This window comes from Gymnodraco acuticeps, unplaced genomic scaffold (genome assembly GCF_902827175.1).
Source record: "Gymnodraco acuticeps unplaced genomic scaffold, fGymAcu1.1, whole genome shotgun sequence".
NCBI lineage: Eukaryota > Metazoa > Chordata > Actinopteri > Perciformes > Bathydraconidae > Gymnodraco > Gymnodraco acuticeps.
Window position 1 is genome coordinate 17,222 of NW_022991186.1, and position 16,929 is coordinate 34,150.

The following is a 16,929-nucleotide window of genomic DNA, read 5'->3' on the forward strand; positions in this document are numbered from 1 at the left end:
ATGTGGACAAAGATCAACTTTACATGATGACCTCAATCAACTTCTCAAGAAAGAAGAAAAAGATGAGAGTGGGACTGAATCTTCGTGAGGAGGAGGTAAGACCAGAAACGCCTGACCCTTTGACTAGAAGGGAGCTACTTAGTCAAGTTAGTGGACTCTATAATCCAATTGGCCTTGTTACGCCTGCAAAGCAGAAGGGGACTATCCTCGTCAGAAGGGCCTTCCAAGAGGCAGAGAGGAAGATTGACAAAGGAGACTTGGGACAGCCCACTCTCAGGGAACCTCCGAGAAGATGCTATCAAGCTGTTTGAGGAGTATGTGAGGCTGAGTAAGGTCAAGTTCCACAGGAGTCTCACGCCATCCGGGTGGAAAGGCAAGCCGTGGGGGATCACGTGTTCAGACTGGAGCGATAACGCATACAGTGCCGTGATGTACCTGAGATGGGAGTCGAAGCAAGGGGCGAGGGTCGAGGTGTCGAGGTCAGGTTGGTGGAGTCAAAGGCCAAGCTAACACCTCTCGACCAACGGGTGACGTAGTCAAAGCTGAGATGTGCGGTGCGGTCTTTGCAGCTCGGTTAAAAGGGTATTTGCAGAAGCACGGACGGTTGGAGGTGGAGCGCTGGTTCCACTTTGTTGACAGTCAGACGGTCCTGGGAGAGAGCTACGGGTATCAGACTTTCTTCGCAAACAGGGTCGGTGAGATACAGAAGGCCGGACCAGTAACTGACTGGTGGTGGATCCCAGGGCCACTTAACATTGCTGACATTGTAACAAGAGGAGCAACTCCTGAAGAGCTGGGAGAGGGCTCAGAGTGGCAGAGTGGACCAGAGTTCCTGGTGAGGCCACTAAAAGAATGGCCATGAAGTCGGCCGTGGATGAGGTGGCAACTGGTGCCAGAGAGAGTGTGGGTAAGCTTCAAATAAAGGCATTCTCGGCAATACTCACCAGAGCCCAGTCAACCAAAACCCCTGTTTCTGACGACATCAGTGGAAAGGACGCAGAGGCTGAGGAGTCGCTGGTTAAAGTTGGCGGATCCCTAGAAACCTCCGAAAGGCAAGAAGCTCAGTCTTGACAGAGAGAAGACAGGAAGGAAAGTTTCGGAGCATTGCTGTTGTGAACCTGGTGAAACCAGAGAGGTTCAGCAGTCTGGCTAGGCTATGTGGTCGCATGGGTCCGGCTAGCTGCAGAGAAATGGCTGACTAGAAGAGGCCGAGCGGCGGGTCAAGCAAAGTGGGAGGCAAGAGTCCTGGACAAGAGAAAAGGCAAACCTGTGCTGACAATGGGAGAGTTAAAGACTGCACTCCAGGATTTATTCTTGGCAGCCCAGGAAGGTGAGGTCTTCCCTGGGAAACGATGGACACGTAGGCTTGTGGTCAGTAGGGATGAAGTATCAAGGCTTCTGCTGTGCCGCGGAAGAGTCCAGACCCTGGACGGAAGAGTGTCAGGGGTGGCATTAGTCCCCTACAGAGCGTGGTTAGGGACTCTGCTAGCACGAGAGGCTCATAAAATAAATCATGAAGGACTCGCTGGTACTCTTCTGAGGATGAGATCAAAGGCGTGGGTGGTGCAGGGCCGGAGGGCGGCCAAGCGGATTGTCGACGTTTGCATCACTTGTCGCAAAGATGTGCCAGCAGGAGATGGGAGACCCCCCCCCGAGCGAACAGAGCCAGCCGCACCCTTTGAGTACACCACCGTAGACCTGTTCGGCCCCTACACGGTGAGGGACATGGCGAAAAGGAAGACCAAGCTGAAGGTTTGGGGCGTGGTGTTCTGCTGCATGGCATCACGGGCTATGCACGCAGACATCGTGGAGGACCTGTCCACGGAGGGCTTCCTGGGGACTTATCAGCGGTTTACGTCACTGAGAGGTCATCCAAAGAAGGTGTGGTCTGACCGGGGGACCAATTTTGTTGGGGCCAGACACGCCTTAAAGGACCTGCATGACTTATTGAGTCGATTGGACCAGCAGGACGTCGTGGGAAAGACTGCAAGGAATGGGAGTGGGCCTGGATTCTCCACCCGGCCGATTCGCCTCATCGAAATGGCGCAGCAGAAGCAGCCGTCCGTATAGTGAAGAAGGCGTTGGGGAACGTCGGGGGAGGCGACTGCCTCACAGGACTAGAATTCCAGACCTGCTCTACCTGGCGGCTAATCTCGCCAACGAGAGGCCGATCGACGCCAGGGCTCAAGTCCAGGAGGATGTCGTGCAGGTCATCACCCCCAAGTCCCTGCTGCTAGGGCGAGCGGGGCCCCGAGGAGACTTGCGAGGGTTTGAGTTTTCAACCTACTCGTACAAGCGTCTGAGGGTCATCCAGGGCGAAGTGGACAGGTTTTGGAGGCAGTGGAGCCAGCTGGCGGGCCGAACCTGTTTATCCGACCTAAATGGCATCGAAGAGTGCGAAACGTGGCGGTAGGAGACCTGGTTTGGTTGGCCAATCAGAATGCCCTGAGAGGGCAGTTCAGGTTAGGTCGGATTGAGGGCGTGACCCCCGACGAGAAAGGAGTAGTCCGAGATGTTACGGTGAGGACATGCCCTAGCCGTCGCGCTTTCCTTGGAGGAACAGAAGGATCCCGAAGACTCGGTAGGAAGGGTGCAGACCGGATACCCACCACCATGCTTCACAGGGACGTGAGGAGGTTGGTTGTTCTCCTGCCTGTGGAGGAGCAAGGAGATCAGGAGAGAGCGACCCCGTAACACTGGCTGTGCCTCTGCGGGGGGACCTGGCTTCGGGGTCGTGGGAGATTCCGAAGTAGAAAACTAAGAAGAAGGAACCTCCTTAGACACCACCACCAGAGCAAGGTTATTTAGGTCGGTGGCCTCCTTGGGTCATCCGACCAGGAGGCCAAGTGGGAGGTGTGCTGTAAACTCATGGTTTGTGCTGGGTGTATGAGGGTTGAATTAATGGGGTTCAGTTTATGTGAGTGTGACTTTAAATCTGGATGGAGATTTGCGGGGTTTATTGATGTGTATAAATAGAGGGCATAAATAAATTAACGTCATTGAGATTGAGGAATCAGGAGAGGCCACTAGTAAGTGTGATTATTATATTGAATGTGATTTAATGTGTATGGGATATGTGTGATCCTAATTGGTGTATTGTTGTTGTCCTTTTTTTCTTCTAAGGTTAACAACCTATTTAGATTTGATTAAATCATCAAAACTAGGAGTTGTTTCCGTCCATCTTGATTCCACCCATACTGTCGGGAGATAGACAGTACAGTGTACTTTCCCCTTAGTGTGAATGCTTATTATTCAACATTCTAAAGCAGTAGCTTAACATTGAGCAGACGTGACTAAAAACTGAGAATTTTCCTTGGGACAATATTGGGCCGCTGCTCTGACTGGTTTAAGTATGACATTTTGTTTTCATTTGGTTTCAATTGTCCAGAATATGTTGGCCGGCCAGCTCCAAGTGCAAAAAGAGTACAAGTTGATATCAAATATCCATAACTAGTGCTGAGTACCGGTACGCCGAACCGGTACTGGACTTGTAAAGAGTTTCGGTTCAAGTCCGGTTAAAACCGGAACGTCGGGAACCGGTACTTACGTATATTCTTATTTTTGTTCTAAACCATCTAAAAACCTTCCATAGATCGAGAAATTTGCGCTGAGAAAAGACGTAAAACATAATTTCGGCTTCTGATATGGCGGTCATTACTGAGCTCACGAAGTCTCGCAAAATATCGCAACTGCTGGCGAGATCTGTGTGACGTCAAGGGAAGCTGGCTTAGACATAGTGGGCTGCTGCCGAAAGAGCAACACTTCACCCAGACAATGTCAATATGCTGTTGTTCTTGAACAAGAACACATAGACTTGTACTCTTGCATATTTAGTCTTGACAGTCCACAGTCTCCTCACTGTCCGAGTGACATAGAGGATAGATGCTTAAGTTAACTATGTATGACATTTGTATCAAAATTGTATGTATGTATGTACATCACTATGTATGTAGTATGTACTGTATAATGTACACATGTAGAGTTGTAGAAAATACATGGTGTACAGACAGTACAGTACAGTCACTACAGTGTATACTGTATAGTAGGTGTCTAACAGTGTAATGCGTATAGTCTACTCTACACTCTACCTTTCAGCAACGTTTTAGGGATTTAGGCTCAGTCAGCTCAGGGACTGTTTGGTTACTTTAGTTTGGTAAATGAAATAAATGTTTGAACTTTGTAGTAGTTCACTGTAGTTGCTGTCATAAGTCATTTGTAGACTAAGTGGCAAAAAGTGTTTTTTTTTACATTTGTACTTTGTAGAGAAATGTAGACACAAGTTGGAAGGGAGCACAATAAACCTGATGAGTTTGAATTTGAGTTGATTATGAGTTTATTTTCAATTGATAATTAGGCTCACAATAAGTTCACTTTAGTTACTCACACAACTTGACACAAGCCATGGGTTCAGGGGCCTCATTTATAACGCCGTGCGTAGGATTCACGTGGGAAGGTTGCTTACGTACATTTTCCAACATTTTCCGATTCACCCAAACATTGCGCACCGGCGAGGAAAGTGCGTACAGCACTTCCTACGCCGGTTTCCCCTTTATAAATCACAACCGACTCGAAATGCGGTGCAGCTTTTGCGGGCTTCACGTAACGCCCATATTTGCCTATAAATAGTCAAAGAAACGCCCATTCATTCATTTATTCTGACTGACTTTATGAAGAAGATCGCAGGAAATGACGACAGAAACACCGTGTCAGATTTTGGTATTTTGGGGGAGGTGGAGATAAATCATATGTTTGGTGGATGCAGTTTGATCCAGAGTAGCAGCATGGAGGTCGGATCGTCACCAAAATAAATAAATAAATGGCCCCGAAAAAGGTTAATGACAAAAACAATACTCATAGCCTTCCTCAGGCAGTGTGTTTGTACCGGGGGACAGGAGACACCCCCCCTTGATGAGAAACTGTAAGAATGGGGAGTCCCCCGGAGTGGAGTCATGACGACTGGATCTGAATTATGTTTTTGTATTTGGTGGTCTGTGTTCCAGCTGTCGATCAGCTGTGCGCAGCCTCTCCACTGCAGCCTGTTGCGTCTCAACCCCCCTCCCCGCAGCAACCAGTTAAATGAAATACAACTAATGTGTTATATTAGCTGTACAATTTACCACATATGTATTTTTAGCTTCCATACCTCCTGTGTTTACGAGCGACTTATCAAGTCTTCGCAAACGGCATAAAAACACGATTAAACATGACAGTATATAAAAACCATGCTCGTATCTATAGAAATGCAAAACGGCGTCAGTTTAGACGTAATTCTGTCCTTCTGCTTACCGCATCATTTATGAGAAAACATTTCATAACATTAACACAACATATTCGAGGTGGTTTTTCAATAACATATCCGTATTTATTTATTTCTCCAAGTTATGTTTTGTGTGCACTGAGGAGTCACAAACAGGTGTTTGTTTAATCATTTTTAGATTGGCTTTAATCAATGTTTGAAATGAATTCTTCATATATGATAAATGAGAGGTAACATTTTATTTATGGTATTATTTCCACATATTTCTCTCCATTCTTCCTTCTGCCAACGGTGTCGCAGTTTATCGTCTCTCCCGTTGTTGTGCTTAGTGCGTACGCATGGGTCAGAGTTTGCGTGGAGGACCGCACATTTTCCCGTCAAGTTAGTATTTTATAAATCGCAAACATTACGTAGAAACTGGCGTATGCCATCTTTTGAGCGTATATCCCTTTATAAATGAGCCCCAGGTCCGGACTTATAAGTCCGGACCTGAACCTGAACCTCTGGACTTGAGTCCGGACCTGAACCTGAATGTGAGTCCAGGTACGCAGCACTATCCATAACACAGCAAGTAACCATATAACAAACCTAGTAGTGCTAAAATACTGGCTCAAGCAATAGCTAGAGACAAGAAGAGCTAAAACAATGCATCAGTACTATTTAAAATGTTTTACCTTATTTCTGTTGTGTTATCTTTTCCAAACTCACTGTTTTATTCAACAGTTGGTCAATTATATTCAAACCATGAATAGTTGCGTCAGGAGAAGAAACCTTAGAAAGTCATCCACACTTATGTTCTAAATAGTTTGGATGGTTTGATGCTTATTTGATACCTCAGACCCTCACTGACTTACCTTCTGGACAATCGTGTCTCCCATACTGTTCCAGATAATACATTTATTTGGACCAATATTACCTTTTTCAGTTCCGCCCTACAGCCAGTTATGGCCTTCCACGTCCATGAGAGGTTCACAGATCTGGAGTTAGGCAATGTTTCTGGGTGGATGCCCTGGCTGAATCAATTGCATATTTTATTTCCTTCTCAAATTCCTTTTCGGGTGTCTGACAATTAAGATGCTGGACAAATTCTTCAGACTGACGCTATTGCAATGTTATTGTTATCTTAGCTGCACAAGTTGTACCCAAAAACATTGGCATCATACCTGAGTGACAATAGGTTGGAAAACTATGTATTGTCTGTAGCATATCCTGTTGCATCCTTTGTGCTCTCAAGTGGAATTTCTCATAACACATCAGAGTCTTCATGAAGCTGGAAACAAAATAAATGACCAACAAGGTCAAGATGCTCTATGACCAAGCCTAGAGTCCACTTCAGGGTGGCCATTCATATATGTTATTCATAAAGCAGATGCTGTTGGACGTTGTGGTTCCTTAGTGTAGCATTGATTATCAGTACATAGCTAATACATTCATAGAATCATAATAACCGCTTTATTTTAGTTCCTCCTACAGCCAGTGAAGGCCTTCCACGCCCACAGTATGACCAGGTTCCAACAAGCCACATGGTGGGCCCAAATTACGTTTGTGCAGGACAATGTGGGACATGTTACTGCTTTGCTAAGAGCTAGATTACATTTAAATATAATTTCTATCCAACCCTAAAAAAGAAAAATGTCTATTGAAACTATTAGCTTATACATATTATTTACAACATTTTACTATGGTTTAATTGGTTGCACAAACAATGCACGTGAAGTAATTAAATATGTTTTGAATGGAATTTATTTTCAACATTTTTATCATCAATAAATATTCTCGTGTTTTTTTGCGATCTCCGAGTCTGGAAAAATGACCAGAGCCAGCTTAATGCCACAGTCTGCTGCCCTTGACCGAGTGTTGCACAGTCTGGGAAATGTTTATTGAATCAGCTGCTGTAACGTTGTCTCTTTGGTAATACGCTTTTGGTTTCAGGAAGAATGTATCCATAGATCGATATCTTCTTTATGAGCAGGCCCGGACTGGCCATCGGGAGGACCGGGAGGTTTCCCGATGGCCTGGCCTGTTAAGTGGCCTGCTGGCTTGAGGAATTTTTTTAATGTATTGTGAACGCAACGCTGCGCAAATGTGGGTCTGACTCTGCCTCACAGAGGGTGACTGGCTGTCTACATGATGTGGCCTGTCGACATGGCCACTTTCATACAGATCATACACTAATGCCCTCGATTGGTCTCGTGTCATTCAAGCTCGGGAGGGTGTGTATGTGTGGCGCGAGCAAGCGAGAGAGAAAGCGCGTGCACTGGTTACGTGTATTGTTGTTGTTAGCATCCGGTGCTAGCTAGCGGCGCTAACGGAATGAGCTGTCAACAAGGTGGAGGAGAGTCCTCTCCTGTCAGACTGAGAGACTGATAACTACAGCTCAGGTGAGGTAAAGGACTCTCTGAGTGCTTAGATAGTTAACTTAGTCTAAGTTCACTGTGGGTCTCAAACGGTTTGGTCACCATTTATGTAAACACATATTTCCATTTGAAGGGGGAGTGATTAGTAAAATATGCATGAATAATACAAAAAAAAAGTTAACTAGGTGAAAAAAGGTAGGATTAAACTTTAAAAAACTTGTTGAGAGCTAAAACTAGTCTTTGCTGCTGCCTCAAAGAGGAGCAGGGGGGAGACAGGTCAGGCTGGTTCAGGAGCCCAGACACACTATGCCATGTTAACTATAAATGAACCAAAAACAAATAAATAAACAAGTTTCAATGTTTTTTTCATATTGGATATGGTGTTATTGGTTATGGCCATGTTCTTATGATTTTATGATTATTTAAATGTATCAGATTGATGCATTTAAGTTAAACATTAAAAAAAAAAAATCTTCCACGGGGAGCATGCCCCCGACCCCCCTAGAGGATTTGAGGTCCACCTTCACTTAAAATATGTTCACATGGATAGGTTCCTAAATAGATTTTGCACTTTAAAAAAAAAAATAGTAACCCATGTCCATATGTTTATTCTGGGGTAGTTTTAAAGTTTAGGGCTATCACTATGGGCAGCAACGCTGTAAATATTGACAAATAAATCCAGGAAAATTGCACAAAATAAAACTGGTAGTGGCCTGGTTGGGTGTATAATTCCCGGCCTGACTTATTGTCCCAGTCCGGCCCTGTTTATGAGTCTGGCATTTCTTGTGAGTTTCTGTGAAGCGTTGCTTCAAAAGATATGCACCTCCATGCACAATTGAAAATAAATTCTGGCAAATCTCACAAAAGCTGTCTGGGAATCTCCCTCCACACCAGTGACGTGCGGTGAGGTTCATGGCTGGTGAGGTTCATGGCTGGTGAGGTTCATGGCTGGTGAGGCACTGACTCTTTCAGAGTCAGATTTACAAATATTATATTTTGACCTTAATCAAAATATTAAGTTATTTTCAAAAGCTTTTTTAGTCTGATGCTTCGATTCATTTTAAACAGACCGTTCAACAAAAGGATACCCAACATCTAAATATTGGATTGTTCTTCTTAGTAAGATCCCATTTTCATGAAGTCCATTGCTATCCTTCTGGACAACAATCTCTATTACTTTTTTTGTAAAAGTCCTCCTTATCTCTCTAGTTTCAAAACTCTAGCTTGTTGTTTGCGTCTACCTTCTCTGCATAGAATAACAGTAGCAACAAGAACCTGTGGGCTCACTTGCGCCCCCTTCAGTGCGGCAGAGGTTATGGCTGCCTCCCCTGGTGCTTTTTTTCATTGCCGTTGTATGATGAGACCAGCGAGCCTAAATATCATATATACGTGAAATAAGTTATTTTAGAGACTATGGATGGCGAGGATAAATGTAATAAAGGGGATCTACAAACATTACATTGGTGACATACAGTGAGATGGTGCAGGCATGCGCTTAGGGCCCGCTTTCCAGACAGTTTCTGTATATATATTCATAATTCAAAAGATTCAAAGGAAACAGTTCAGCGCCCCACGACTTCATTGCAAACAGTTACAACCTTGACGTTACATCAGAAAGAACACACATTGAAGAAGTGACTAACTGCATCAGTTAGGGTTAGAAAACGTGTATTCAGCTAAAACAATAAACATCGCTGCAGTAATTATTCCAGTGGAAAGCCCTTACCTACTGGCCTAGTTCAATCAAAGTGGTTACTTTTTTTTTAGCTGGGCAGTGAAGTTTTACACATCGTCTTATTTTACTTTCTCAGGACTTTACATTACATTGCATTTAGCTGACGCTTTTATCCAAAGCGACTTACAATAAGTACATTCGACCAGGAAGACACAACCTTGAAGAAAACAGAATCATATAAGTATATCAGGTTTCATAGAGCCAAACATTTCAAGTGCTACTCAACTGGCTTTAGATAAGCCAGTCCTTAATTAGTATATAAGTGCTCTGTTAGCAGTTCTTTGTTAGTAATTCTATCGCTCGAAGTGGAGTCGAAAGAGATGAGTTTTCAGTCTGCGCCGGAAGGTGTGCAAGCTATCTGCCGTCCTGATGTCAATGGGGAGCTCATTCCACCATTTTGGAGCCAGGACAGCAAACCCACGTGTTTTTGCTGATGGGAACTTGGGTCCCCCTCGCAGTGAGGCTGCAGCGAGTCGTTTGGCTGATGCAGAGCGGAGTGCACGTGATGGGGTGTACGGTTTAACCGTGTCCTGGATGTAGGAAGGGCCAGATCCATTCGCAGCATGGTACGCAAGTACCATTGTCTTGAAGTGGATTCTAGCAGTTACTGGAAGCCAGTGAAGGGAGCGGAGGAGCGGAGTGGTGTGGGAACATTTAGGAAGGTTGAAGACCAGACGAGCCGCTGCATTCTGGATGAGCTGCAGAGGTCGGATGGCACATGCAGGTAGACCAGCCAGGAGGGAGTTGCAGTAGTCTAGGCGTGAGATGACGAGAGCCTGGACCAGAACCTGCGTCGCTTTCTGTGTCAGCTGGGGACGTATCTTCCTGATGTTGTAAAGCGTGTATCTGCAGCAGCGGGTTGTAGCAGTGATGTTTGCAGTGAAGGACAGGTTGTTATCTAGGATCACACCCAGATTCCTTGCAGTCTGAGTCGACTTGAAACAGTTTTTTGGGGGCAGACCCCCACAAAGAAGAAAACTGTTATACACACGTAAGGTCATCATCTTAACAGTTTATTATTCTCATCGACTCATCCGTGAGCAGAGCATCAAGTTGGCATGCCTATAACAGCTGAATGTGGCGATTACATCTTGATCAGCAAAACGCCTCACAAACTTATTAAGATTTAAAGCTATGGTGCGTTTTGATTCAATGCTGAATACAGCCAAACTTGACAGGCTCTTCTCTGTCATTGTAGACCGCAAACAGTGGCGGCTCCAGAGTATTTTTGTTGGGTAATCTATGGTAGGGCTAACCCATACAGTGGTGGGTCTCAAGTCAGTATTTGCAATGTAATTACACGCTCCCCTTGACAGTGAAACACCACGCGTGAGGTTTAGATTATTTCCCTGTCTCAATCCAAATTGAACTGTATGAAATAAAAAGGCACATTTGACTTGTAGTAAATAAAAAGGGCGACCTGGAGCCAATCCTGCAATCTCTCCACAGGTGAAAGAGCTGAAAACCCAACTCCTGCAGGGGGGTCTGGGGGGATTCTCCCCCAGGTTTTTTTTGAAATACTAACATAAAATACACATTCTGGTACTCTCTTGAGAAGAGAAATAAATAAATCTATTACTACACGACATATTTAAAAAAATGAATGCCATTTTAGTTTTTTGTTACTTTGTTCTGAAAGCTGAACCTGCTGCTCCTCACAGAGAGAAGAGGGAAGAGGCTGTGAATTACTTTACATTGTGGATAAGGGTGGATAGCCCCCATTGTTCTGTGTGTCAAAATGGAAGACAGCCCACACACCTATCAATCATCAAACCGTGGGGTCTTATTTCATTACGTGTTGATTTCTATCACAGTACCAAAGGAGTGGCAGACCGGGTTGGTGGTTCCCCTTTTCAAAAAGGGGGATCAGAGGGTGTGTGCCAATTACAGAGGCATCACACTATTCAGCCTCCCCGGGAAAGTTTACTCTAAGGTACTCGAAAGGAGGGTCAGGCCGATTGTCGAACCTCACATTGAGGAGGAACAATGCGGATTCCGTCCTGGTCGTGGAACGACGGATCAGCTTTTTACTCTCGCAAGGATCCTGGAGGGGGCCTGGGAGTACGCTTATCCGGTCTACATGTGTTTTGTAGACTTGGAGAAGGCGTATGACCGAGTTCCCAGGGAGTTACTGTGGGAGGTGCTGCGGGAATATGGGGTGAGGGGGTCTCTACTCAGGGCCATCCAATCTCTGTACTCCCAAAGCGAGAGCTGTGTTCGGGTCCTCGGCAGTAAGTCGGACCCATTTCCGGTGAGGGTTGGCCTCCGCCAGGGCCGCGCTTTGTCACCAATCCTGTTTGTAATATACATGGATCGGATTTCGAGGCGTAGTCGTGGGGGAGGGGGTCTGCAGTTCGGTGGACTAAGGATTGCACCACTGCTTTTTGCAGATGATGTGGTTCTAATGGCTTCATCGGTCTGCGACCTTCAGCACTCACTGGATCGGTTCGCAACCGAGTGTGAAGCGGCTGGGATGAGGATCAGCACCTCCAAATCTGAGGCCATGGTTCTCAGCAGGAAACCGATGGACTGTCCACTCCAAGTAGGGAATGAGTCCTTACCCCCAAGTGAAGGAGTTCAAGTATCTCGGGGTCTTGTTCTCGAGTGAGGGAACAATGGAGCGTGAGATGGGCCGGAGAATCGGAGCAGCGGGAGCGGTACTGCAGTCGCTTTAACCGCACCGTTGTGACGAAAAGGGAGCTGAGCCAGAAGGCAAGCTCTCTGTCTACCGGGCCATTTTCATTCCTACCCTCACCTATGGTCATGAAGGATGGGTCATGACCGGAAGAACGAGATCGCGGATACAAGCGGTCGAGATGGGTTTTCTCCGCAGGGTGGCTGGTGTCTCCCTTAGGGATAAGGTGAGAAGTTCGGTCATCCGGGAGGGACTCGGAGTTAAACCGCTCCTCCTTCGCGTCGAAAGGAGCCAGTTGAGGTGGTTCGGGCACCTAGTTAGGATGCCACCTAGGCGCCTCCCTAGGGAGGTGTTCCAGGCACGTCCAGCTGGGAAGAGACCAAGGGGTAGACCTAGGACCAGGTGGAGGGATTATAACTCTTCGCTGGCCTGGGAGCGCCTTGGGATCCCCCAGTCAGAGCTGGTTGATGTCGCCAGGGAAAGGAAAGTTTGGGGCTCTCTGCTGGAACTGCTACCCCGCGGACCCGACCACGGATAAGCGGGAGAAGATGGATGGATGGAACAACTTCTCAATTTAAGAATCTGATGAAATGACACAAATTTTACATTTCATATATATGTATACTAAATAATTATAGCTCAAAAAAAGGATAAACATTTTAATAAGAAAAGTAAGATATATTTTCTCAAAGCAAGAATGATGGTGGCCGGCAGGAACAACGGCCAAAAAACGCACACATAAGCAGGAAACACCTGCAAATAATTAAATGAAAAACAAACAAACCCTGAAAACAAATACAACAAAAAACGCTGGCATTTACAGAAATGATGCAAACTAATACAAACACACAAACCCCGAAAACAAACTCAACAGAAAAACGCTGCAAATACAAAAACGATATGCAAAGTCAAAAACACATACATACCCAAAAACACATACAAACGGTTTTTAATATGATAATGAGCCCCTCCTTCTGATTTCCATAGCCAATAAATTCAAAGTTTCTTCAACCAATCAGTGAAGGGTAAAGCCAGACCAAATCAATCTGTAGATGACAAGTTCCCGACATTCTGAGGCTGTGCTGTAAATTGTACATTATTCCAGATTCAGGGAACTAAGTATTAATTAACTATTTATGTTAACATAAGAAACAGTGAAATCTCAATATTTCAAATATCAGAACTTTTTCAACCAACTATTCATTATAAATGTAAAGACAGGGGGAGCAGTGTCATGGTCTTTGTCTGTCTTCCAAGACAGTGGGTCTGGCTGCTGTGTAGGTGGGGGTGATGGTGCATGGGATGCTTGTGGCTGTGTCGGAGTGAGGTAGGTGTGATTGTCCCGGGTTGATGCTGGTGGCTGTTTGGGAGGTACGTGTGCTAGGCGAGACTTCTTTGCTGGCTGGGTTGATCGTGATGGCTGTGGTGGAGGCCTTTGTACCGAGGTGTACCTCAATCTTGTGGCAGGTACAGATAGAGGTGGAGGCCGCTGTAGTGTTGCTGGTCCTCTGGTCCTTGGTGGTGATGGCTGTGGTGGAGGTCTTTGAGCCACGGTAGATCTTGACCTGGGGGCCGGCACAGATGAAGGTTCTGGCTGCTGTGAAACCTTTACATTTAGCAAATCAAAATAACTGTATGACGTATCTGTCTCTAATCAAAAAAGTAAATAAATCCACATTGTTAGGGAAATAATTGTCCTAGACTCCTAGATATGACGTACAGGACCAACCCTGACGTCTGTTTATCTCCTTTAAGGACATAGGCTGCTTCAGCCATAATGTTATTGTTCCCATTCTGTGACCGTTCAACACTAGGTCACAGATGGTCTTTGTTGTGGGTGCACTGGGACACTTCCTTCTTTGTTGTTTGTGGACTCCAGGGTATGACATATTCGAGGCCATAAGTGGCGGAAGCAAGTGACTCAGTGTGCCCAACTGTCTAAAGCTATCTTATAAAAATATGTTGATGACTCTCTGTGAAACCAGTTAAATGGGCTAACAAGAGAGAGGCGCTCCAGAGTTGACGTGGCAACCCACCCGTGCAGTCTCACCGTGACTGCTGTGATTTGTGATGTGAACTCTCCGGCCGTAACTCCAAATAAACCTCCAGTGTTTGACATCAAAAGCTCCTGCTCCACCGTGTCTCCTTCCTGAGTCGGTGACTCCCACTGCATTGCTACACAGAAGTTTCCCTTACACACATGCCATATTATGACTTTTATGAAGGATTAAAGCCTTCTTCATTTACAGTATATAATACAGTGATAACACACACAACCTGGTTGACTGTACTCACTTTAACCTGGCTCTGTTGTACACTGATGTATTATTCATTGTATGCTTCAGAATAGTATTATATATTGATATAAAGTTCTTGTGAAGGACACATATATAAATATATATATAATAACAAGAGGGACATAATATCACAAAACAATTAATGATGATGATTATTTCAGTATATTAACAGCCATATGTATAATAGTGTTAATATCTATGAGATTTAAACTAATAATAATAATAATTCCCTGCAAAAGAACTAATAATAATAAAATAATAATGGGAAAAATTGCAATTCGATAAATAGTACAAATCAATCATTTTCATGTGAAGCAAGGAGTGCGTAAGTGCAGCCTTTACATGTTCATAATTTAACTGTAATGTGTATTTTCTAAGTGTACTAATTATTATTGTTGTAATGCGTAAAATATTTCGTCTTTTATTTTGAAGTCCAAGCTCACGTCTCGTTATGCTGTTCTCGCGTGAGTTAGAGAGCGAGAACATGAGAAGCACCCTCAGAGTAAGATGCACGGATACTTACAGCTCCGTTAGTTTTGTATTCTTATACATATAAGTTATGAAGAGAACTGAAGAATACTTCCCTCTGTTTACAGAGCATGCAGCCCAACGAGGTATGTTGTTGTGTTTGTATTACTTTTATGTTTATTACCTTGCTAGTTATCTCACATGCTGTGCATGTTATTGTGTGTCTAACACGAAACTATGTTTGTCATTTATACTGTTTGTTTGTGTAGTTTTCACGGTGGATTCGGAGGAATAAACCCGTAATGAGAAAGCCACTTGTGTCTGCCTGTGTTTCGAGGGAATTACAGAGTGGTTGGACCCAAATGCAGAGCCGGTTTAGTAGACAACGAAAAAATTAAACAATTAATTATATTTAGGAATAGTGCTTTGTAATAACTCTCAGTACCAGATTAATTACATTATTGACAATCCCAGGTAACTTACAGCCTGTCCTATTACAATACTAATATTAAAAAGTCACTAAATTGGTATTTTGTTGGAACATGTTTGAGGAACATTATTCAGTTTTTCTCTCTCAAGTTTACCTGGTGCTACATTTTGGATTACAAATCCTTACATTGCCAAGAAATAGGATTGGAGCGGAATACCCTTCATTTATGAATGATTCCTGCAATGTGTTCTGATCTGATCACAGGAATGGACAAATACCAAGGCCGCCAAATGAAAGGCCTGATCGAGGGTCGTCAATTGTGATTCTGTGACATGATTTGAAAACATTTATTTAAATATTACTGAATTGTAATTATTGTTCATTATCAAGCCCTAATTAAAAAATCTGCAACCAACATTCTAACCAAGTAAAGCGTAGAAACCTAATGACGCTTTGAGTGCATGTTGAACTTAAAATGAAAAGCCTATTACTTCAGTAAACCCTTCCTGAGGTTAACGTAGTGATTTCTGCTTCTTCTACAGGTTTGCTGTAATCACCAGCATCCCGGAAGGTGAAACTGTTGAGTTCCATGATGACAACGGGATGGACGGCCGCTATGTTTACATAGGTGTCCCCGGAAGAAGGGAGTACCTGACCCTCTGTGAGGTGGAGGTGTTTGGCTCTGCACTGGATTAGCATTCAATGTAATGGATTTGTAAACATGCTGTAATGTGTACACAAAGCATCCAAAATAAAATGTGCATCTTAAATATCATTGTCTGCATGACGTCAAGATTTACTGGTGGAGATTGCAACAAAAGTCTGCCTTGACTTTTGCTTTTACACATGACTTGTACACCTTCTGTGAATGTGCTTGTCTTATCTCATAAGAAAATAACTGATTTTTTTCCTATCAATCATTTAAGACCAGTGAAGGCAAGTTTTTTATTTTTTTAAATACAGACAAAATAGACAAATATTATAAAAGACATCTGAAAGCTTTCTTACCCAAAGTTATATCAGAAGATCAATCCCCATCATGTCTGTAAGAGTGGTATCTTGATAACTGATGGGCCACAAACAATATTAAAGTTCAAACAACTAATGTATGTCTGGAGGCCCACACAAACACCAGTTTCCTCTGTATGCCTGAGCTGTTTATGTGTTTTCTATAGAAAGCATTAATAACAAGACTTCCTTTGGCAGAAAATACAATAAGAAAGAAATATAACCTTGTTAGGGCCATACAGTTGTATCTCACAAAGAAATCGGATATTTACAAAAAAGTTTTGACAGGGCACAGTTAGAGGCAGTCTACTTGTTTTGCCATAAAAAACACAACTCTTTCTGTCATTTTATAACTGGATTAAGAATGAAAGTTTGCCTGCTGAAAGCTGAATGATATGCAGTAACAATTGTATTTCAAAGCTTCCAAACATGGGAAGAGAATTGTCCAAAGACTCTTAAAACACTGCTGGCTTCTAAAGAAACATCTTAACAACTTTTGAAAACTACAACTACAGCAACATGTGGATTAATGAAGTTTAATATAATCAAGTGTTGAATCAGACTTTATTTCCACCTGGAGTAAATCCACAAGCTACCCTGCAGTATACAAAGTCATTCAAACTAGCTGCACCTTTACCAGCTTTGAGAACACTTTCATGATCAATCATTATAAAACATATCATATACACAGAAACTGCCATCCTTGCTGTCACTGAGGAACTGCACACTGCTAAGGCAGCCT

The 16,929-nt window shown here is 43.9% G+C and overlaps 1 long non-coding RNA gene across 1 annotated transcript; it reads left to right on the plus strand.

The window, feature by feature from the left end:
* Positions 1-14,696: 14,696 nt before the first annotated feature.
* Positions 14,697-15,954, plus strand: LOC117560975. Its single transcript, XR_004571272.1, has 2 exons — positions 14,697-14,895; positions 15,019-15,954. It is a non-coding gene; the product is annotated as an uncharacterized LOC117560975 (long non-coding RNA).
* Positions 15,955-16,929: the final 975 nt, after the last annotated feature.